Source organism: Gossypium arboreum, chromosome 11 (assembly GCF_025698485.1).
Source record: "Gossypium arboreum isolate Shixiya-1 chromosome 11, ASM2569848v2, whole genome shotgun sequence".
NCBI lineage: Eukaryota > Viridiplantae > Streptophyta > Magnoliopsida > Malvales > Malvaceae > Gossypium > Gossypium arboreum.
Genome location: NC_069080.1, coordinates 95,152,775 through 95,166,672, shown reverse-complemented (window position 1 = coordinate 95,166,672; position 13,898 = coordinate 95,152,775). Strand labels below are relative to the sequence as shown.

At 37.4% G+C, this 13,898-nt stretch overlaps 1 non-coding gene across 1 annotated transcript; it reads left to right on the top strand.

The window, feature by feature from the left end:
* The first annotated feature begins 7,043 nt into the window (after positions 1-7,043).
* On the top strand, positions 7,044-7,150 carry LOC128285030 (small nucleolar RNA R71). The gene has a single exon (XR_008275446.1). It is a non-coding gene; the product is annotated as a small nucleolar RNA R71 (small nucleolar RNA).
* Positions 7,151-13,898: the final 6,748 nt, after the last annotated feature.

Below are 13,898 nucleotides of genomic sequence, written 5' to 3'. Positions count from 1 at the left end.
TTACTAAGCATAAAAATGCTTACTCCGCTTTGGCTCTCGGTTTTCTAGATTTCGCTCGATAGCAATCGGATTCGGGATCGTTGAAGTCGAAGTCATCCACACTATCAAGCCTCCATTTTGGTATAAATTTTGGTTGAACTTGAGATGGCATGTATAGGACTACCTCTTGTTTGTTAAATATGTTGTAATGTAAGTATGTACGGCCATGCGAAAATGGCTCAAAAGGGAAGCATGAACTTAGACTAATTGTGGTTTGTATGTATATATTCGGTGTCATGATGTGGCTATGGATTGGAAATGGGAATGTTGGTCATATGATCAGCCATTGGCATGGTTAAAATGATCATATATGAACCTATGTATGGCAAGACTAGTTGGTTCATGGAGACTACCAAATAGGTAAGACCTACCTTAAAACAGATGCTGCCAGCTGCAGTGGCGTGAATGTGAAAAATCACCAAAATTCATAGGAATGGAATTAAATAGTGAATAAGCTATGTAAATGAACCTTGATGAGTCTATTTTCTTATGGAAGAAACGAAATGGTCATAGGAGTTACAGGTTAAGAGATATTAAAGCTATTGTGAGACAGGGCCAGAATGGTTTCTGGGTTCCCTGTCGCAACTTTAAAATTTACTATAAATTATCCAGAAAGAATTAGGCGACATACCTTATATGTACAGATTCCATTTTGAGTCTAGTTTCATTTGAAAGAAACGGCACCAGCATTAAAGCCCTGTACAGAGAGATATTCAAGTTATACCGCGCGAAGGTCAGAGCAGTCGATCCCTGTAACATGGGTGACTTTAACTAATAAACTGTACTAGTTGGCCCGACCAAAATTCTAGAAATAAATCCATGGATGGATATATGAGTCTAAATTCAGGGAAAATTTACGAAACCAGTTTCCGAGTTGTGAAACTCGAGATATGATTTTTAAGGCGACGGTGATGCAGTCTTCCAGCCTGACTGGAAATGTCAAATTGGTGGGCAAACCATGTGAACTTGGCTTGTTAACCCCTCGTGTCCGACACCGGCAATGGTCTCGGGTTCGGGGTGTTACAGAGGGTGACTAAAGGCTTAGAAAATAGCCTAACAAGGTCCACACAGGTAGACACACTGGCGTGTGTCTAGGCCGTGTGTGACACACGGATTGCCCCCATGGACGTATGGTATGGTCGTGCGTCCCCTACACCTAAAATTTTAAGTCAGTGTCGAGCACGAGCTAGACACACGGGCGTGTGTCTTATCCATGTACCCCCAAATGTATGCTGATTTCATAAACAGAAAGTTACAGGGGCTAAGGGCACGAGCATGTCCCAAGCCACACGGGCGTGTGTGACCACATGGCCTCACCCACATGGGCGTGTGACTCACTAAAGCAAGGAAATTTAACAAGATGCCCAAAGTTTACCGAATGTCCTCGGTTTTGTCCCGAACTGCCCCGATGTATGTTTTAAGCCTCAAAGGCCTATATAAGAGATGATATGCATGTGATGAAAAGTTTTAATTTTGGGTGAAATTCGGTGACCCGATTTAGTGTGTTTGTGAACGTGTAAGCCCGGTAACTCCTCGAACTTTGTCCAAGTGTTGGATACGGGTGAGGGGTGTTACAGGAGCATTCAGAACATTTTACAATTAATTCATGCAAGTCAATATTCATTAACCGAGATTATTCATAACGTCCATTAATTGGACCCTCGATGTCCAATACGAGCATTATAGTCAAGTGAGAACTAATCGGGACCTCTAAGAATTTTTTACGACTTTTCAAAATTTTTCCAAGGTGCAGGGCTCACACGCCCGTGGGGTCCAAAGGACACGCTCGTGTGACCCTGGGACACGCCCATGCTAGAGGCCGTGTTCAACCCCGTGTAACTCTCTGACTTGCTGATACATGATATTCACGATAGGTTTTAAAAAATTTATGATTAATCATTCTTGAAACTAACTATTATCTCGATGAAGGCAAGTGTACCTATCGAACTGTAGCATAGCTTTAGCAAGACTGGATTGTCGAACCCAAAGGAACCAAGAGTACTAGTAATTACTTTCTTTTTATTATCTAAACTTAAGGAAACAACCTAAAAAATTTTAATTCTTAAAAATTAACTTTTCATGCTTGATTCTCTAATTCCTTCAAGTTTAAACCATCAATGCATAAATGCCTATGTTTTAATTCAAGACATATTAATAAAAATAATAAATTAATCAAAATTCATTCTAATAATGATATTAGAAGATTATTTAAGAACAGGACAAAATTCAAGGATTTTTCTAATAATGATATAAAAGGCCCCCCACACTTAAGATGTACATTGCCCTCAATGTACCAAGATAGATATACTGAAAAATATAGATATATAATCATAAGATAGGGAGAGAAGTGAAACTTCCTGAATGATGAATGAATTCCTTGAATTGGAGTTATGGAGAATAATCGGCCAAGGCAATGATGAGATTGGAGGAGGATACTCCGGTGGTGGTAGAGGTTCGTTAGTCCAGAAGTCCTACGCTAAAAGAATATTATTTCAGGTGGTAGCTATGGTCATGGTCGAGTAGGACATGGCAGTCATGGAGAACCTTTTCCAGTGGAGTTCTTAGTTCCTAAGTGATGATGAGGTTTGGAGCTCTCTATAACTGTGATAAAATCAAAAACTCTTTAGGAAATATAAGGAAGCATAATTACTCATAATGAAATAGCCGAAAAGATTAATAATTCAATAAAAATTATAAAACCTAAAATTGAAATAATATTAAAGGAAAATAAAAATAAAAAGTACTTAAAGAAGATAAATAAAGATAAAATTGGAAATAAAAATAAAAAAAATAAAAAGTCTTTAAAAATCGTCATTGCCAGATGGTTCACGAGGTGGTGGTGGTGGTGATGAGATGTGAAGGTGCTAACAAATCTGATGAATAGTAGCATCAATGTGATCAAAGTGCTGAAAACACTGCTGCTCAAATCGAGTAAGGTGCTCAGAGATGTCAGAGTATGAAGCCGCCGCATGAACTGGACAATGGATGGGTGGTGGCTGAGACGGTGGGTCCTCATGACGTCGAGGAACATCATCAGTAATGTCCTCTGGGTCCTTCTTCTCAGTGGACTGGATGAGGCGGTACTGAGAAGGGTATATTCCACGTCATTTTTCGATCATCCTCATATTAGCATGCTCGATATGCCCTATGGGGACATCTGGTCGATGAGAGTGAGGGAGGATGATTGTGCCACTGTGTTGAGAAGCCTGAAGTGCCGAGCCAATCGAGTCACATAGGGGCCAATAGAGATGACTCCCTTCCTATGCCGTTCTGTTTGATGGCAAATGGCGAGGGCAATGAAATAGGCGAGGTCGAAGATGTGCCCATTCGCCATACTCCATAGAAAGTAGGCGACGTAAGTGTTGACGATACCAGTGCTCTCTCATCTCCCTGTCAAAGTGTGGGCCAAAAGGGCATGTAGGTACCTCAAGGATAGAGGGAGAGCCGATGCCTTGGAGTGGCTAGGGTCGTAGGTGGCTGAGGCAGGGACTAGGTCCTTCCAGCATTTGGACGATGAATAGTGGATGTGACGATGAAGGGTGTCGAGTTCGTTGTCGTCCATGAACTCTTCCGTATACAGCCCTAGCTCAATTTCGAACTCTGGTACGCTTAACTGGTGCACTAGACCACCAAGGCAGAACTGGACCGTTCTAGGGTCATCGACCTCTATCATAATGGTTTGGAAGTGAAAAGTCAAATAGAGTTCCAGTGTGAGCTCAAGGTACGTCGGCTCGATGATCCCAAAGAAGAGCTCCCATGGATCAGTCGACAGAAGGGCTCTGACCGCGTCAGCCAGTTGGACTTGTTCAAGTGCAGCCCAGTCAATGCAGCGGCCCGCACCTAAGGGTCAGGCCTGAAGTATCTGAAAGAGTTCTTCTTGGGGTCCTAAGGAAACTGAATAAAGGGGTTCCTGATCTCCGTGGTAGGACCCGAGGACGACGCTGCTCCTTTCCTTTTCTTGGAAGCGGGGATGGCAGTCTTCTTGCCACATGAGGTTGACATTGTATACCTGCAATGCAAAGTCGAAGTTATATACTTTCCAAGAATAGCATGAAAAGGATGCAAGCGTGCTTAAAACTGAATAAGAATACTTCATGGAGCTCTCGTACTAGATGAAAAATATACTAAAACAACCAAAGCAGATATATTAGGTCATTATTATGAATATGACTACGAGAATAATGGTAACGGAAATATCTAGTGAATGAATGTATGTGGGTTTGATAAGATGAAATATGGTGTGGGTAAGCATGAAATCTATGGAGACACAAAAAAAATGGATGAATGTAGCATAATGTATTGACTAAAATGGCAAATTTCTAGCAAAGAGAATAAATATTATTATAACTATGAATATTTACTCAAAATAATAAAATAAAATAAAAAAATCATGAAATAAGTAAAATATTTGAAGAGAATAGAGAGAAAGTAGTAAACAAACGCAAGAGGGAAAAGCTTGAGTCGTTGAGGGTGGTGCTCTTGTCAGTGCACGGGCGTGGCAGGGAGGGCGTGTGAAGAAGTTGTGGCTATATAGATTTTGGGGCACATGGCCATGGGGCACACCCGTGTGCCCTAATTTTAGCCCGTGTGTTTCGTGATTTTTAAATTTGGGGGCGTCTAAAATTTGTCACACGCCCGTGCTCTTTGGGCATGTTAGTGCATAAGGCTGTGTAGCACGGTCGTGTCCTATTTCGTTTGCTTCTCCCATGCCCATGTTTTTTTATCAGTTTTGAGCAAGGGTGGTGGGCACGCCCGTGTTGTTTTAGCAGACTCACCCACGGCCACGTCACACGGTCGTGGCAACTTATCACATCTCGTGTTAGGGGAAGATTTTTCCCTGTTTCCACACGTCCGTACCGCACGGCCGTGTCTCCTCCTGTGGTGTGAGCACGGCCTATGGCACGCCCGTGTGCCTGGCCATATGGATTAGAAAACCTATGTTTCAAGGACTCAGTTAGTGATTAGATTTAAAAACTAAAACTTTAAAGAAAGCAATATTGTTAGTGCTCGGGTTGCCTCCTGAGAAGCGCTTATTTATAGTCTAAGCTCGTCTTACTCTCTTGTTGTGTGGTCATGGTGGTTCGAGGAGTTTACACTTCTCATCCCTACTATCAATTTTATCAACATAAGATTTAAGACAAGTACTGTAAGAGGGATTTCTTCATTTGGTTCAGAAGTGGTAATACGAGGGTCTGATGTGTCTAATAGCACTTTGTCTCCAACCTTAAGTTGGCACTTTGTCTCCAACCTTAAGTTGATTTGGGGGAAAATTTAGCTTGTCATGGCGTGGTTTTGGTTTATTGTGTGTTCTCGGTTTATGTATCCACCATTCATCTAACTCCTCGATTTGTAGCCTTCGTTCTTCATAGATAGGTCATTTGTTGTTGCTTGAACATGGCTCATGTATGTTCTTCGAACCTATTTCCTACAAAGTAGGTTGCACCACATGGTCAGTTTTAGTAGAATAATTTATACAACCACCTTTAATTTTTTATACGTTACTCGAATTACGAGCTTGAAGGGTGATTGTTTTGTCTCCCACACGAAGTGTGAGTTCACCTGTGCCAACATCAATTATTGTTCTAGCAGTTGCTAAAAAAGGCCTCCCTAAAATTAAAAGAATGTTACTATCCTCCTCTATGTCTAGAACAACAAAATCAACTGGGAATATAAATTTTTCATTTTTAATGAGTACATCTTTAATAATACCCCTAGGAAATCTAATTGTTTTATCGGTTAATTGAATACTCATCCTAGTTTTTTTGGGTTTCTTAAGACCTAGTTGCTTAAACATTTTGTAAGGCATGACATTGATGTTAGCCCCTAAATCAGCCAAAGCATTATTAACATCTAAGCTACCAATTAAACAGGGAATCGTAAAACTCCCTGGGTTATTTAATTTGTTAGCCAGCTTATTCTATAGTATGGCTGAGCAAACTGCATTTAGCTCCACATGCGATGCCTCATCCAACTTCCGCTTATTTGTTAAAAGCTCCTTTAAGAATTCGATTATGTTTGGCATCTGCGAAAGAGCTTCAATAAACGGTAAGTTAATATGTAACTTCTTTAAAAATTTAAGGAATTTACTGAATTATTAGTCTGTGCGGTCTTTCCTTATCGCATTGGGGTATGGCACACGAGGTTTGTATTCTTTACTTACCGGTGTTTGCTGACTGTGGTCTTCCTCACTTCTGGTTTTACTTACCACAACTCCTTGCCTCAGTTCTGGTTCAGGTTCCACTAACCCTTCATTGTATTGGATGGTAATTGCGTTGAGTTGTTTCCTTGGGTTAGATTCAGTGTTACTCGGCAGGCTACCTTGTGGTCGTTCAGATATTAATTTGGCAAGCTATCTTATCTGAGTTTCGAGCCCTTGGATTGACGCTTGTTGATTCTTAAATGCTGTCTCAGTATTCTAAAAATGAGTTTCTAACACTAAGATGAATTTTGTTAGCATCTTCTTAAGGTTCAGCTTTTTCTCTTGTTGGTAAGGTGTTTGTTGGAAGCCTGGAGGTGGTGGTGGTCTTTGATTTCCTTGGCCTCCCCTTGAAAAATTTGGATGGTTCCTCCAACCTACATTGTAAGTGTTAGTATAAGGATTATTTTGAGATCGAGGATTATTACCCATATAATTTAACTACTCGTTCTCCATGTTGTAGCCATAGGATGGGTATTCTGAGTTGCTTGATCTACCTGCACTTGCTTCGCATTGCATTACTGGGTGAACCTGTAAAGAACCAAGAAAACCTTCAATTTTTCTATTCAAAAGTTCTACCTGATTAGAGAGCATGGTGACCGAATCGATGTTCAAAACGCTGGCTATTTTCGTTGGCTTTGTCCTCATGACTTGCCACTGATAATTATTCAGTGACATCTCTTCTATAAATTCATAAGCATCCTCAGGTGTCTTATTATTGATAGTTCCACCAGCAGCTGCATCAATCATCTGTCTAGTCGAAGGATTCAGGCCATTGTGAAACATTTGAACCTGTAGCCAGAGTGGTAACCCATGCTGAGGGCACCTTCTCAACAGATCCTTGTATCTCTCCCATGCATCGTAGAGTGTTTCTAAATCCATCTACACAAAAGAAGAGATATCATTACGTAATTTAGTCGTTTTAGTCGGCGGAAAATATTTTAATAAAAACGTTTTGGTCATTTGTTCCCAAGTAGTGATTGACCCTCATGGTAACGAGTTCAACCACTGTTTAGCTTTGTTCCTCAATGAAAAAGGGAATAACCAAAGGTGAATGGCATCATCAGAAATGCCATTAATTTTAAAAGTGCCACAAAGTTCCAGAAAATTTACCAAGTGAGCATTGGGATCCTCGTCCTGCAAACCTTCAAACTAAACAAATTGCTATATCATTTGAATTGTGTTAGGTTTCAGTTCAAAATTATTTGCAGCGACAGCAGGCCTAACTATGCTTGATTCAGTTCCTGTTAAAGGAGGTTTAGCATAATCATACATAGTACGTGGAGCAGGATTCTGATTAGCAACAATAGCAGGAGGTAGCAGATTTTCCTGATTTTTAGTCATCTCCTCGGTTGTGGTTGAAGTACCATCCTCTTGCTCTTCCTCTGTGTATCTTAAGCTTCGCCTTATTTCTCTTCGGTTTCTACGAACTGTGTGATTGATCTCACTGTCGTAAAGTAGTGGTCCTGACGGGTTTCTTCTAGTCATAAACTAGAAAAACCTGTCAGAAGAAAATAAATGAGAAATTAGAAAAGAAAATAAAATTTTAAATTGCAATAAAAGTAAAATGGCTAAAGTAATAAAAATCGAGTGTTCCTAATATCTTAGTTCCTCGGCAACGGCACCAAAAATTCGATACGTAATATTCACGACAGGTTTTAAAAAATTTATAATTAATCATTCTTGAAACTAACTATTATCACGATGAAGGAAAGTGTACCTATCGAACAGTAGTATAGCTTTAGCAAGACCGGATTGTCGAACCCAAAGGAACCAAGAGTACTAGTAATTACTTTCTTTTTATTATTTAGCCTAAAAATTAAGGGATTTGTTTATCTAAACTAATTAACTAAACAAAGGGTGCACAAAGAGAAAATTGGGGAAAAGCTTTTGGGAAAACTCGATTGATGAAGACAATACCCAAGGAAAAATCCACCTAGACTTCACTTGTTATTTGACTCTGAATCAGACGATTTATTCATTTGACTTGATCCATAGAAATCCCTAAGTTATATTATTATCTCTCTCGAGAATAATAACGTCTAACCCTAGGTTGATTAATTGAAATCTCTTTCTAATTAACACCCTAGTGTTGCATTAACTCGATCTATAGACTCCCTTAATAGGTTTCACTCTAATCCGTGAAAATCTTGTCACCCTATCTCTAGGCGTGCAATCAACTCTGCTTAATTATGACAAATTAACACTTAGACAAGGACTTTTGCTCCTCTGAATAAGCACATAAACTTGAATCAATATCCTGGAATATTAAAACAAGAATTAAGAACAAATCAAATATTTATCATACAATTCAGATAATAATAACAAGATCCGTCTTAGGTTTCATTCCCTTTAGGTATTTAGGGGTTTTAGTTCATAATTGTGAAAGAAAACATCTCAAAAGAATGAAGTTAACAAAACATAAAGAAAACCCAAAACTCTTGAAGAAAATTGAAGGGAGATCTTTAGTCTTGAAGATGAATCCGACTTCTGAGATGGATCAATCGGCTTTCCTTGAGTAATTCCTTGCCTCCTACTCCGTGTGTCCTCCTAAGTACCTCCTCAGGTGTTTAAATAGGCTTAAGAATGAATAAGAGCCCTCAAAAGTGGCCTTTTCCAAATAGAACTATACTTGGGCTCGATAGGGACACGCCTGTGGGCGATTGCTTCAGACCGTGGTCAAGGCTGTTAAATAGGCACAGGCCTGTGGTCTACCCGTGTAAGTCGTGCTTCAATCCTGCCAAATGGACACGACTGTGTGGCTTACCCGTGTGAGGAAGTCTAGGCCGTGTTGATTTCCCCTGTTAGTCCATTTTCTTCGTTTTCAGCCTGTTTCTTGCTCTTTTTACTCTCCTATGCTCACCTAAGTATAAAACATGAAATTAAAGGATTAGGAGCATCGAATTCACCAAATCTAAGGAGAAATCATCCATAAATGTGCTAAGCATGGGATAAAAATATGTATAAATTACGGTTTATCACTTGCACACACAACCATGCCACACGCCCGTGTTCTCAAATCTGAGCATTCTATTTCTAAAAAATTAAGGAGCAGGGGACGCACAGCCTAACCACATGCCTGTGTTTCCAAGCTATGTGTCATACACGGTCTAGACACACGCCCATATGTTTGCTCGTGTGGACAAAATAAAGTCATTCCTAGCTTCATTTCTCACGCTAAACTTTTCCATAATCCTACACCACATCTTGCATTCATAACCCAACAAATCCAAGCATTTTATACAAGTTAATTCCATCATTTAACATGATATATCATCACATACAATTACTAACCACTTCAAGCATTCAAATCAATCATATTCCATCCATCACCATGGCATAGCATTTTATGCATACATGTTTACAATCTTACCTTGGTTATGTTCTCATGTTAGATATAATTTGATCACTACTTAACATATATGTGGCTAACATAATATGACATTACAAGTATATCAGAACAATCATTACTAGCCATTCCAATGGCTAGATTACAAGCATCACTTACATTCACATGCCAATATGGCCAACATATCCTATACATGCCATTACAACCGCAATTGAATTACCATACTATACCGACATGGACTGATGGATAGTGTGATTGATCTCCGCCAAGCTTCCAATCCAACAAGCTTTCGATTACTCTAAAACAAGGGAAAATAAACAGAGTAAGCATAAAATGCTTAATAAGTTCGTATAACATGGTACTTAACTTACCATTCATCCTATTTGAGGTAACTAAGTAAGGTATAATCAATCACTTTGATCTCAAGCCCTACATACATCCTCACTGACCTTCTTAGTCATATAATCCATAATAACATCAAAACTTATATGGGCTCAACAACAATCAGGATTCCAAGCACATATGCTTTCCACAACATGTATTCATTCAACATGCCTAATTCATCTCATTATTACAAGTATAGCTTCATAGTAGTCCATTTCGAGTTCAGATCATTTCATGTCAGGACTTTACTCATTTTATTCAAGTATTAAGGTCACACAAGTAGTAGTACATTCAAGGTGTTCGGGTCCATGATCAAGGATGAAACATTCTGTAACACCCTGATTTTGGGCCTAGTCAGAACAGTGGTTCCGGGACCACAAATCCGACGATGAAAATTTTATTTTTTATTATATTTTTATGGTCTACGATTTCATGGAATAATTTCGTAAAAATTTCGTTTGAAAATTTTAACGTTCGGGCACTTAATTCAGTCAAAAGGACTAAATCGTAAAAAGTGCAAAAGCTGAGCTCTACATGCTAGAGGTGTCCAATTGTTATGAAATTTTAAATTGAGGGTCCTTAAATGGTAATTAGACCATTGGTTAATTGCTGGACAAAAATAGACATGAAATGGGTGTAATAAAATATTTTTAAGTCAGGGCTATTTTGGTAAACCAATAATTAAAAGAATTAAAAAGGGAAATAAGCCAAATTAGCTATCATCTTTTTCATTCAACCATTTCTACCAGCATCAGCCATGGTTAAGGTTTTTTCAAACTCCCAAGCTCGATTGTAAGTGCTCCGTAGCCCCGTTTTTAAAGTTCTTTACATTTTTGAAATCCCGGTAACTCGGTTAAACTTATTCTAGCAATAATTTAACCTAAGGTTTATATTTGGAAAAATACCCATAGGTGAAATGTGTTTATTTTGATGTTTTATGGTAGAATATGAAGCTTGAAATTGTGTTAAACAACTTTTACTAAGCGATTTTACGTGAAAACGAGTAAAACGACATAATCGGTAAAAATGCCTAATGTTCATAAGTACATGTTAGAGCGTGAATTTGATGTTGCTATAGAAGGAAACAATGATCAGAATGTCACAAAACATAAGGAAATAGGATGAAGTTTAATTTACGAGTCTAGGGGCAAAAATGTAATTTTGACAAAGTTTAGGGGAAATTTTTAATTTTTCCAAAATATGATTTTGGGTTAATTTCAATAATGTGAGTCCTAATTAGGCTATATTTGAAATAATAGAGCAAGGAAAAATCGAAATTTGGGCTAAAATCGGAAAATATCAGGTTGTGGACAAAATGGTAAAAATGGCCATTTTCGCATACAAGGTAATCTCATATAATTTTTTTATAATGCAATGTGTAATTTAATGTTATTTCCTTGATATTAAGTGAGACGTAAGTTCATGTGTAAATGTTGGTAACATAATTGTCATTTTAAGTAATTTAATGTTATTTATATGATATGATGATTATTATTATGAAATATTCAGCTTTGTGGTTATTGTTGAGTAATGGGCAAAATTATGTGAATTACTTGATAAATATGAAATGTTACCAAGTATCGGTTCTGACATTCCTGGAAGACCACAAAGATGTGTGATCGAGGAAAATAACGTTTGAACCTTAGGAATAGATTAGGATACAAGTGACATGTCACTAGGATATTTGAGTTCCAAACTCGTTGAGTATCTTTCAATCTTATGTCGTGAGGGATGTGACCTATGTTAGGTCCATAAGAGACCACAGCTTTTAGTGTTCTATGATTCACCTCCGAATAATGAGTAGGTAGTTCAATCCTTTTGATTCTTCTCTTCATAGTTTTCTTTTTCTGATAGGGGAATGCGGAGCAATAGGTCGAATTACTATATCTATATAAAAAGAGTTAGGGTTTATATTTGGAAAAATACCCATAGGTGAAATGTGTTTATTTTGATGTTTTATGGTAGAATATAAAGCTTGAAATTGTGTTAAATAACTTTTACTAAGCGATTTTACGTGAAAACGAGTAAAACGACATAATCGGTAAAAATACCTAATTTTTATAAGTACATGTTACAGTGCGAATTTGATGTTGCTATAGAAGGAAAAAATGATCAGCATGTCATAAAACATAAGGAAATAGGATGAATTTTAATTTACGAGTCTAGGGGCAAAAATGTAATTTTGACAATGTTTAGGGGCAAAATTGTAATTTTGAAAAAATATGATTTTGGGTTAATTTGAATAATTTTAGTCCTAATTAGGCTATACTTGAAATGATAGAGCAAGGAAAATCGAAATTCGGGCTAAAATCGGAAAATATCAGGTTGTGGACAAAATGGTAAAAATGGCCATTTTCGCATACGAGGTAAGTTCATATGATTTTTTTTATAATGCAATGTGTAATTTAATGTTATTGCCTTGATATTAAATGAGATGTAAGTTCATGTGTAAATGTTGGTAACATAATTGTCATTTTAAGTAATTTAATGTTATTTATATGATATGATGATTATTATTATGAAATATTCTGCTTTGTGGTTATTGTTGAGTAATGGGAAAAATTATGTGAATTACTTGATAAATATGAAATGCTACCAAGTATCAGTTTCGACATTTCGTGGAAGACAACAAAGATGTGTGATCGAGGAAAATAACGTTTGAACCTTAGGAATAGATTAGGATACAAGTGACATGTCACTAGGATATTTGAGTTCCAAACTCGTTGAGTTGAGTCTGAGTTCGTGAGATGTAACTAAGCATTCGAACTCGTTGAGTTGAGTCTGATTTCATTTATGGATGCGCACATCCGAGCTCGTTGAATTGAGTCCGAGTTCAGTTATTGGTGGGTTACATGGTAGCTTGGCTACACATATATTTCGCAGGCTATTGAGTTTGTCTAACTGTGGGCATGGCACTTATGTGCATGCATTCCGTGTATCTGATTATATTTCGAGTGTTCAATGGGTAATTTGGTGAAGTATTCATTGATGATCCTAATGAGATAAGCCATTGGTGAGTATGTCTTTGAGTTATGTTACAAGTTGTACAGGTATGTACACTAAACTTATGTGTGATGCCTTGACATGTGATGATCTATGATGTATATAGTATTTGGTGAATATTATAAAAATGACATGATTTGGAATAAGTCCTTGATACTTGATGACATTGAGACTATGGATTTATGCTTATGAAGCAAAATTATGTGTGCTTACCATTATGAATGAAATGATATTGTATGGATTTGGTGAATAATAGTAATGAATGAGTAAATTTAGCCTTAGCAGTTTTAGGTTACTGCAGTGGTGCAACTTTGGAAATTCATTATAAATTTTGGAAATTGAATTAGGGGCCGAATAAAATATGAGGTTAAATCCCAATGAGTCTAGTTTCACATAGAAGAAACGGTATATGCAATCGAAATTTCTATTAAATTGTTGTGAGACAGAGTCTGAATGACTTCGTGATCCCTTGTTCTGATTTGAGAAAATCATTAAAAATTGTATAAAAATTATTATGCATTGTAATTTATATTATTAAAATCCTTAATGAGTCTATTATCTAGAAAGATAGATGAGAGCATTATCAGAATTCTATACTATGAGAAAAATAATTTTTAGTGAAGAGAGGTCAGAACTATTGGATAGCAAAACAGGGGAAACTTTAATTAATAAACTATACTAATTGGCTTAACCAAAAATTCTGGAAATTTTATGGGAGAAAGATATATGAGTCTAGTTTGAAGAAAAATTAACGAAACTTAATTTGGAGTCTCGTAGCTTCAGATATAAATGAATTAGTATCCATAACTCGGTAAAACAACTTAACCTGAACACGAGTAAATTATACGATTATGATGTTTTACTTTAAAAAAATGTGGGTAATTGCTTATTAACTTCATATGGACTTACTAAGCATAAAGCTTACCC